We start from the raw sequence: 9,729 nt of genomic DNA, 5'->3' as shown, positions 1-9,729 counted from the left end.
TGTTAAGTAATCTTTATGGTCATTATAGCACTTTATTAGGGGCGTTACCAGTAACGCCCGACCTTAAATGTACCTTAAACCCTGCATTACTGAGGGCAGGAGGGGGCCGGCGAACTCTATATAAGCCACCCCCCTCCTCAGTATGAAGGGTGGGCACCCCTGTTATTCAGGCACCAGTAATCCAATCGACCGCCTCCGGGCACCGAGACGTAGGGCTGTTACTTCCTCCGCGAAGGGGCTGAACTCGTACATCTTGGTGTGTTTACAACTTCCCAATAGCTAAGATCTAGCCTCTCCATACTTACCCCCCTACATCACTGTCAGAGTTAGAACCACGACACCAACCCCGTCTTCTCCATCCTCCTTCTCCACCTCTCCACCATCATCTCCAGTCCGTCACCCTCTCTCACCGTTTCCTCTCCACTATACCCGTCGATCTTGTACTGAGGATGTCTCCTCTGACGAGCCTTCTACCTCTGCTGCACCTCTCACGCCTTCCCCGGTTCACAACCTCCATGCTCGGCCTCGCCCCCCGCCTAATCGCTACTCTCCTGATCGGTACGGTCTCACTGCTATTGCTGAGCCCACTTCCTATCGGACTGCCCTGACTCAGCCTGAATGGCAGTATACGATGGCTGAAGAGCTTGCTGCTCTTGAGCGCTCTGGCACATGGGATCTGGTTCCCCTTCCTTCTGGTGTCCGTCCCATCACCTGCAAGTGGGTCTACAAGATTGAAACTCGCTCCGATGGTTCTCTTGAGTACTACAAAGCTCGTCTTGTGGCCCATGGTTTTCAGCAGGAGCAGGGGTGTGATTATGATGAGACATTCGCTCCTGTGGCACACATGGCCACTGTCCGCACTCTTCTTGCTGTGGCTTCTGTTCGTCAGTGGTCTATCTCTCAACTTGATGTTCAGAACGCTTTTCTCAATGGTGAATTGTGTGAGGAGGTTTATATGCAGCCACCACCGGGGTACTATGCTCCTGATGGTATGGTCTGTAGACTTCGTCGCTCCCTGTATGGTCTCAAACAGGCCCCTCGCGCCTGGTTTGAGCGCTTCGCCTCTGTGGTGACTGCGGCTGGTTTCTTGCCCAGTGATCATGATCCTGCGTTGTTTGTTCACACGTCTCCTTGTGGTCGGACTCTTCTCCTTCTCTATGTTGATGACATGATCATCACTGGTGACGATTCTGAGTACATTGCTTTTGTTAAGGCTCGCCTTCGAGACCAGTTCCTCATGACTGATCTTGGTGCCTCTGATGGTGACCCTCTTCCTAATCCCACTCGCTATCGTCACCTCGTTGGCAGCCTTGTCTATGTTGCTGTTATGCATCCTGACATCTCCTATCCTATCCACATCCCGAGTCAGTTTGTTTCAGCCCCCACCTCTGTCCACTATAGTCACCTCCTCCGTGTTCTACGATATCTTCGTGGCACGATCTCTCGGCGTCTTTTCTTTCCCCGCTCCAACTCTCTTGAGCTCCAGGCCTACTCTGATGCTACCTGGGCTAGTGATCCCTCTGATCGACACTCGCTGTCTACTTACTGTGTCTTTCTTGGTGACTCTCTTATTGCCTGGAAGACAAAGAAACAGACTGCAGTTTCTCGCTCGAGTACAGAGGCTGAGTTGCGAGCCATGGCTATGTTGACGGCTGAGGAGATCTGGTTACGGTGGTTACTTGCGAATTTTGGTGTGTCTGCTACTACCTCAACTCCTCTCCTGTCCGACAGTACCGGTGCTATCAGTATTGCGCGTGACCCGGTGAAGCATGAGCTCACCAAGCACATCGATGTGGAGGCCCACTTTGTGCATGCTGCTGTGCAGGATCAGACTCTCGCTCTTCACTATGTGCACTCTGAGTTACAGTTGACTGACTTCTTCACGAAGGCACAGACTCGAGTGCAGCATGGAATTTTCGTCTCCAAACTCAGTGTTGTTGATCCACCAAGAGTTTGAGGAGGGGGGGGGGGGTGTTAGATGTGTATAGTTCAGTGTGTACATCCCCATTGTATAAGGGACTTTTCTGCACTTTATCACACATGTATATGTACTAGCCTTTGGCCCTCGGTAAAGCTCCAGTTGCTCATTCCTAACAGTGATAACAAACTGTCAAGACTAGCAGTCCGCTTTCTAAATAAAAAGTTTTGCCGTCGCTGTGCACATGACAGGGATTTCAAGCAAAGAGGAAGACAGATTGAGAAAGAAAAACTTCAGCGCTAACACGTGTGGGAGACGTTGGTTGATGCATCAAGCAGCACGTCGGCCTGGCTAGATCGAGCACCTTGCTGAATTAGACGGCCGAGGGACGACTGCGCGTTAGTAATACTGTCAACAAGGTTTGCCCGGCTCTGATGAGGGAGGGGCGATGGCAGCGGTGCGCTTTTGGCTCGCTTTAGTGCTTGTAGTCGTCGCTAGATGGTCTATGGACCTGGATGTAATTTTTATTATTTCTAGTATTCGTTGTACTACCATAATTGAAGATGAATAGATTGGAAGTTTTCCCCGCAAAAAAAAAGTATATTGTTCGCATGGTAGATTTTATAAAGAAATCTTGTTTGCAGCTGCGAAAAAACTAATCAACATGCGCAATATTTTTTTCTTAAGAGTGGGGGAAATATGGATTAAATGCTAGACTTTTGCTGACCTGCCGTCACAGTCCTGAAAATAAGGAGACCAACATATATACTAAGAGCATCTCCGGCCGCGCCCCCAACAGGCCCTCCCCAGGCGATTTTGCCGCGCCGGCGTCGAAAAAACGGCCCAGTCGCGCCCCCAGAAGCTCGGTGCGAAACTAGTGCCGGTGGACCCAGGCCGAACCCGGCTTCCTGGGGGGCACCTGGGGCGCCGACACAAGCGAAAAGGCCGCGTGGGTCCGCCCTGTCAGCCAGGCGAGCGCCTCTTCCCGTCGTTTCTTCCCGCGTTTTCCCCACTTCCCTCCCGTACTCTTCCTTCCTCCCGCCAATCTCCCTCCCGCTCGCCTCCCTCCTCCCAGCCGGCCGCCATGCCATCGAAGAAGTACGTCGCCCCTCGCGTGGCGGCAACCGTGACCGCCTCCGTCGCCCAGCCGAAGCAGAGGAAGCCGAGGGCGCCGCCGACAAAGCCACCGGGCATGCCAAACGCTTAGTGGAGGGCGGAGGTTCAGCGGCGGGAGGCTGTCACCGCCGACCGGCGGAACAGGGCCATTGCCAAGAAGGCCGGCGACAAGGCGGCGCGCCCGGCTGCGGCTGCCTCGGCGGACCAAATCGAGGCCGAGGCGGCTCGCGCGGGGGTGATGAATCCACCCGGAAGCCAAGCCCAGTACGCGCCTTGGGGTTAGCAAGGCGTCGGCTCTCCGCAACCATGGGGATCGCCCTCGCCGGGCTACGCCGACGATGACGCGCACGGTGGGTTCAACCCAAACGTCACCTTCCCCCATGGATACCCGGTCCAGTGCACGCCCTCACCCGCCTTCGCCGGCGTGCAGTACTCTCCATACAACTACTCGCCGCCCGCCTACGCTTCCTCCCCGACGCCCCCGCTACGCCATGGCCTGCTGCCCTTCTCGCACCTGGGCGACACCGACGAGACCGAGGCTGACATGGACGACATCATCGTGAAAGGTTCGGCCGCGGCCGCCGCATCGCCTGGGTTCGTCTCCCAGGACGAGGTGGTTGATCTCGGCGGCGGCATGGACGGCGAGCTCGGCTACGTCTACGGCGAGGACGAGCAGGAGGAGCAGGAGGAGGAGGACGAGGAGGAGGAGGAGCCGACGCCTGCAACGGCGAAGGGGCGCAAGAAGAAGCGGGCGGGCAGGACAGGGGAGCCGCGCATCAAGTAGGCGTCCAAGGAGGAGGAATGCCTCACTGAAGCATGGAAAGTCGTCTGCCTCGACCCGACGACCGGCACGAACCAGAGCGTCGACATGTACTGGGACCGCATCAAGGCCGAGTTTGACGAACGCAAGCTCGTCGACCCCTACTTCAAAGGCGTCTACATGAAGCGCGGCTCCAAGGTGATGGGGAACCATTGGGGGCGTATCCAGGGGGCGTGCAACAAATGGCATGGGGTCGTCGAGGAGGTCGCGGCTCACCCGGAGAGCGGCGCCAGCGTCGAGGATCAGGTATGCCCCGCCGGCCTCCCGCCACTCTTCGTCGTGTACGCGCGCCAACTGTTTGTCCCTCCGCGCAGTTGCTGCGCATGTTCACCCTGTACCGGCAGAGCAACAGCGACGCCGAATCAAGAACCTCCACGTCTACAAGCGCATTGACAAGTGCGAGAAGTGGGCGGAAGTCCGGCGCACCCTCGACAAGGCCAAGGAGACCTACAAGCCGGACGCGCTGACTCCTGGCGCATCGGAAGGGCGGCCGGACGGCAACAAAGTTGCCAAGAAGGGGAAATACGCCGACGCGGCCACCGCTCGAGTGCAGGAGTCCATCGAGCACTGCCTCGCCGACGCGCAGACCCGGGCCGTCCTTCGTGAAGAGAAGACCGAGGCTCGGTGGTCGGCGTTGATGTCGAGCAGCGCCGTCAAGCTCGACCTGCTCCGGACGAACGTCGCCGCGAAGAAGAGAAACACCGACCTGGCTTTCCTGCTCGGCGGGGCGGATATGCTCCAGAGCACGGACGAGGCGGTCAAGGCGTGGTACTTGGCGGAGCGCGGCCTCATCCTGAACCAGCTTCCCTCGACAAGGCCGCCGACGCCGACGCACACGCCGACGCCGCCACCAAGCCCGCGTGACGACGGCCAGCACCACCGAAGCCGCTCCGACGCCGCCCAGCGCAGAGGCTGCTGTGACGCCGCCAAGCCCGCGCACGCCAACTCCGCCGACGCCTGGGGCAGAGCCCGCCGAGTGATGCGCATGCGAACTTCTGCCGCTCTATTTTTTGTACGCCGAACTGTGGCTTGCGATCGCCCGACTTGTGGCGCCTTTTGTGAGCGGGAACGACCAAGTTCGAATTTTTCGCGTCCTGGGGGCGGTGCCTGGGGGCGTGACTGGGAGCTAGGTCGCCCCCAGGGGCCGAACTAGCACCGGTTGGCCCCCAGACCGCCCTTTTTTAGCGCCCTGGGGGGCCGAATGACTGGAGATGCTCTAAGAGAGACAAGTTGTGTACGTCCCCATACTTTGAGTGAAAATATGACCTCGGGACTAGCACATAGACATCAAAAACCTGACTGTTCTAGCCACAACATAAAGTTCATACTTAGATTGTGCCAGCCGCATAAATACATGGCTCATAATTCTAAACCAGAGATCTTTTCATGTCAAAGGAAAAACAATGATATGTTTGGTTCATCTAATAATCATCTTCAGATTAGCTGTCACATGCTTCTATTTTAAGCAGAATCACTAATACAAACCCACTGTAGATAGATAAATAATTAACTTACATTGGAGTAATATATAAAATAGATTTAGTATTTTGTACCCCGTACAAACTCGGTATGAAGATCATAAATAACCAAAATGCGTTCATGTAGAAACGTAACATGAGTCAAAACATAGATCAAACCCCATAAGAACATGTAATAGTTATGACGAAACTAAGTGAGAGTTGATGTATTTTGCAAGTTTATCTTTGAACTTTATTTGATAATTACATTGCCTTTCATGGTTAAGGGACTATGGCAATCCGAGTAAGACATCATGCCTCCAAGCATCTAGAAGTAATGGGGCATGCATAAATACAACACGAAGTGCAGTTATAAGCCATCGATATTTCAAGTCCAACATTTCCTTCAAAATTATAAGAAATGTGCTGACTGTAGTGCAAGAAAAAAACGGTATACCTGTGGCTTATTACAAAAGTAAATGGTTTTGAATGAATGGCTAGGGATCTTAATTGTATCGGTCTTACAGTGTCGTTGTTAGAGAACAAAATATCATTGTCAAGCACAGAATGCAGACTTCGTAGAAATTCCCAAGAGTGCATTTGGGTTTATAATCACTATTCATATTATGAAATGTCGACACTAATGTTGCATCAAAATATAAATTGAATTGTAGTTAACAAAACAATACTTAATAAATCTAGCCGCGTAAATGCGCAGGTCACCCAGCTAGTTTTTATTTTAAATTTGCAAGAGGCAACATACTTGCCTAGCGCATGATTCAGCTACAAAGTCCAATCCTCAGCCCAGAAAGCTCGCATATCATGCCCTTTCACACCCAGAACAACCCTACAACCATGATGCCATGGCAGGGCATCACTTTCTCCGCCATAGGAAAGTACCCCGTGCTCAACCACTGTGTCTATATCAAGCGGCGAGAAACACAGACCAAAACACTTCTCCTACAGAGAAGAGAGCACACAAAAAATCTCAACTCACCGACATAGCAAGAAATAATGCATACGCTGAGCAAATATATCAATGGATAACAAGAAAAAAAAACAATGAGCAGACGTGCCATCTCAGGAAACAAGATGAGCCACCAAAGAGCCGGCGACCAATGGCAGCCTACAATCCCGCTGAGGAAGTGTCATCTCTAATCTGTAGGAGAAAGAGCATATCCCAAAACAACACCTCATGCCAGCACGCACGTGCGCGGCCAGCCAACTCCCCACTAACAAACCTAAGACATGTAGCCTCACCAGCGGCACACGGATTTGGTACATGTCCTCACAAGCTCCGGACCGACATCGCAAAACCAAACTCAATGGAGCTAGAACTGAACCAGTAAAAACAAAAACCAGATAGAACCGTACGAGGAAGAAAAATAAACCAGCTCACACATGACCGAAATCCCGCGCAGCAAGGCACGCGAATCCCTCTAGTATTACTAGATGCATGCATGTTGGCAAGATTATCTTCGGGTGTCAGGTGTCGCACAGCAGTAGGAGCAGTAGTTTTTCTTTTCTTTTACCAGTAGAGCTGCCGTGTCTTAGCAGTGAAGCAAATAGGCTAGAACATAAGCCATGATGTCATTTAGATACTTGACGTCAGCACATGCGTACCATAGGTCGGTTTGTAAGTGCTATATAAACAGCACCACTCCTCCCGTTGTAATTCCACTGGATCAGCCAAAGAGCTTAATAGTACTACTACCAATTCTCCTCGTGTGTGTGTGTAGATGGAAGGAATCAATCACAGTATATCCATTCCATGTACAGGTTACACATATATATACACAGGTTTACAACAGTGGATGCGCTAGATGAGGGAGTCGTGCGTAACAGACGCACGCCCTGCGAGCGACGTGGGCGCGTGGACGTTGGAGCGCAGGACCCGGTCAGGTTGGCGTGATAGGCGTCTTCCAACAGCCCCCCGCAGTCGAAACGGGGTCTTCGACGACGTTGAGGCTGGCGCGGAAGTCAGTAAAAACGCTTGTAGGCAACCCCTTGGTGAAGATGTCGGCGAACTGGGACGTGGATGGCACATGTAGAACGCGGACGTCGCCAAAGGCAACACGATCACGCACAAAATGAAGATCGATCTCCACATGTTTGGTGCGCTGGTGCTGTACCGGGTTGGAGGAGAGGTACGTCGCCGAGATGTTGTCACAGTAGACGACAGTGGCGCGCTCCGGCGGGCGCCCAATCTCCTGCAGGAGCTGCCGGAGCCAACACGATTCGGCGACCGCGTTGGCGACGGCCCTGTACTCGGCCTCCGCGCTCGAGCGGGACACCGTGGTCTGTCTCTTCGACGACCAAGACACGAGGTTGTCGCCGAGGTACATGCAGTAGCCGGACGTCGACCGACGAGTGTCGGGACACCCGGCCCAATCGGCATCAGTGTAAACGATCAGCTGTGATGAGGCCGACGGGCGGAGATGAAGGCCAAGATGTGCGGTGCCACGTAAATAGCGCAGGATGCGCTTAAGGAGAGCGACATGCGGCGTGCGAGGCGAGTGCATGACGAGGCAGACCTGTTGTACGGCGTAGGCGATGTCGGGACGCGTGAGTGTGAGGTACTGGAGAGCGCCGGCGAGACTGCGGAAGAGTGACGGATCAGGGGTGGGGGCGCCAGCAGTAGCGGAGAGCTTAGCTTTAGTGTCGACGGGAGTGGCGATAGGCCTGCAGTTGAGCATAGAGGCGCGGTCGAGTATCTCGAGAGTGTATTGGTGTTGCGAGAGGAACAGGCCGGAGGCGCTGCGGTGGACATTGATGCCGAGGAAATGGTGGAGAGCGCCGAGGTTTGTCATGGAGAACTCGGCGGTGAGGGCGGCAGTAATGGAGGTGAGGAGCGACGGAGAGCTGGCGGTGAGTATGATGTCGTCGACAGATAACAAAAGATAGGCCACCGCGGCACCGCGGCGTAGGATAAAGAGCGAGGAGTCGCACTTGGACGCCGTGAAGCCAAATGAGAGCAGGAAGGTGGTGAAACGCTGAAACCACGCCCGGGGAGCCTGTTTGAGACCGTACAAGGATTTGTGGAGCTTGCACACGGCCGAAGGACGAGAGGAGTCGATGAAGCCGGCCGGCTGGTGACTGTAGACGACCTCGTCAAGTGTGCCATGGAGGAAGGCGTTCTTGACGTCGAGCTGGTTGATGGCCCAGTTGTTGCTGACGGCGACGCTGAGGATGACGCGGATGGTGGCTGGCTTCACCACGGGGCTGAATGTCTCGCCGTAGTCGATGCCGGCTTGTTGTGTGAAGCCGCGCAGCACCCACCTGGCCTTGTACCGAGCGAGGGAGCCGTCGGGATGAAGCTTGTGGCGGAATATCCACTTCCCAGTCACCAAGTTGACACCTGCAGGGCAAGCAACCAAAGACCACGTGTTGTTCTGCACCAAAGCGTTAAACTCCTCAAGCATAGCATTGTACCAGTTTGGGTCGTTAAGAGCGTGTTTGTACGAGGCTGGGATGGGTGAGATGAGTGCGGAGGCGGTTGTTGCAGTCAGGAGCTTTTTGGGCTGGAGAAATCCCGACTTTGCTCGCGTGCGCATGGTGTGAAGATTCTTAGGTGGAGCGATGGGTACAGCGCGTGGGGGCAACGTAGGTGGATGCATGGGCGGTGTGGCGGGAGGCGACGTGCGGGTGGGGCCCGGGCTGATTGGAGGCGAGGTGTCAGGGAGGCGCGCGGGGCGCGAGGCCCGGGCGGATTGGAGGGGCGATGCGTGGTTGGGCGAGGCGGGCGCGGGGCATGAGGAAGAGTCGGCGGGGCCGGCAGGTGCGTGAGGCGCGATGGAAATGGGCAACGGATCCGAGGGAGCTGCGGAGGCGGGTGGGATGGGCGTGCATGGCGCGGCATGCGGGGAAGGATGTGGGATTGGTGGGGCACGGGATCCCACGAGGATAGTGGTGGATGGGTGGGTAGGTGCGGGATTTTCTGCGGGAGTGGTGGGTTTTTCTCGTGCAGGTGTGTGGCCGCTCGAGAGGGAGGAGTAGGGGAACTGGTTTTCGTCGAAGATGACATGCCGGGAGGTGATAACGCGACGAGTGGCAAGGTCCAGGCATCGGTAGCCCTTGTGCTCAAGGGGCATGCCGAGGAGAACACAGCGGACGGCGCGCGGAGCTAGTTTGTGCGGCATGGTGGCGTAGAGGTTGGGGTAACAGAGACATCCGAAAGTACGCAACGAAGTGTAGTCAGGGGATACGCCATAGAGCATAAAGTGAGGGGTGTTGTGCTGGATGGCGCGGGAGGGCCGTATGTTGAGCAGATGGGTGGCGGTGTTGAGGGATTCGACCCAAAAGGGCGGCGGCATATGAGCCTGGAGAAGGAGGGTACGAAGGATGTCGTTTGTAGAGCGTATGGCACGCTCCGCCTTGCCATTTTGGGGAGAGGTATGTGGGCAGGAGAGGCGAAGGGC

Source organism: Triticum aestivum, chromosome 3A (genome assembly GCF_018294505.1).
Source record: "Triticum aestivum cultivar Chinese Spring chromosome 3A, IWGSC CS RefSeq v2.1, whole genome shotgun sequence".
Taxonomy (NCBI): domain Eukaryota; kingdom Viridiplantae; phylum Streptophyta; class Magnoliopsida; order Poales; family Poaceae; genus Triticum; species Triticum aestivum.
Note: the sequence above shows the minus strand (reverse complement) of the source record.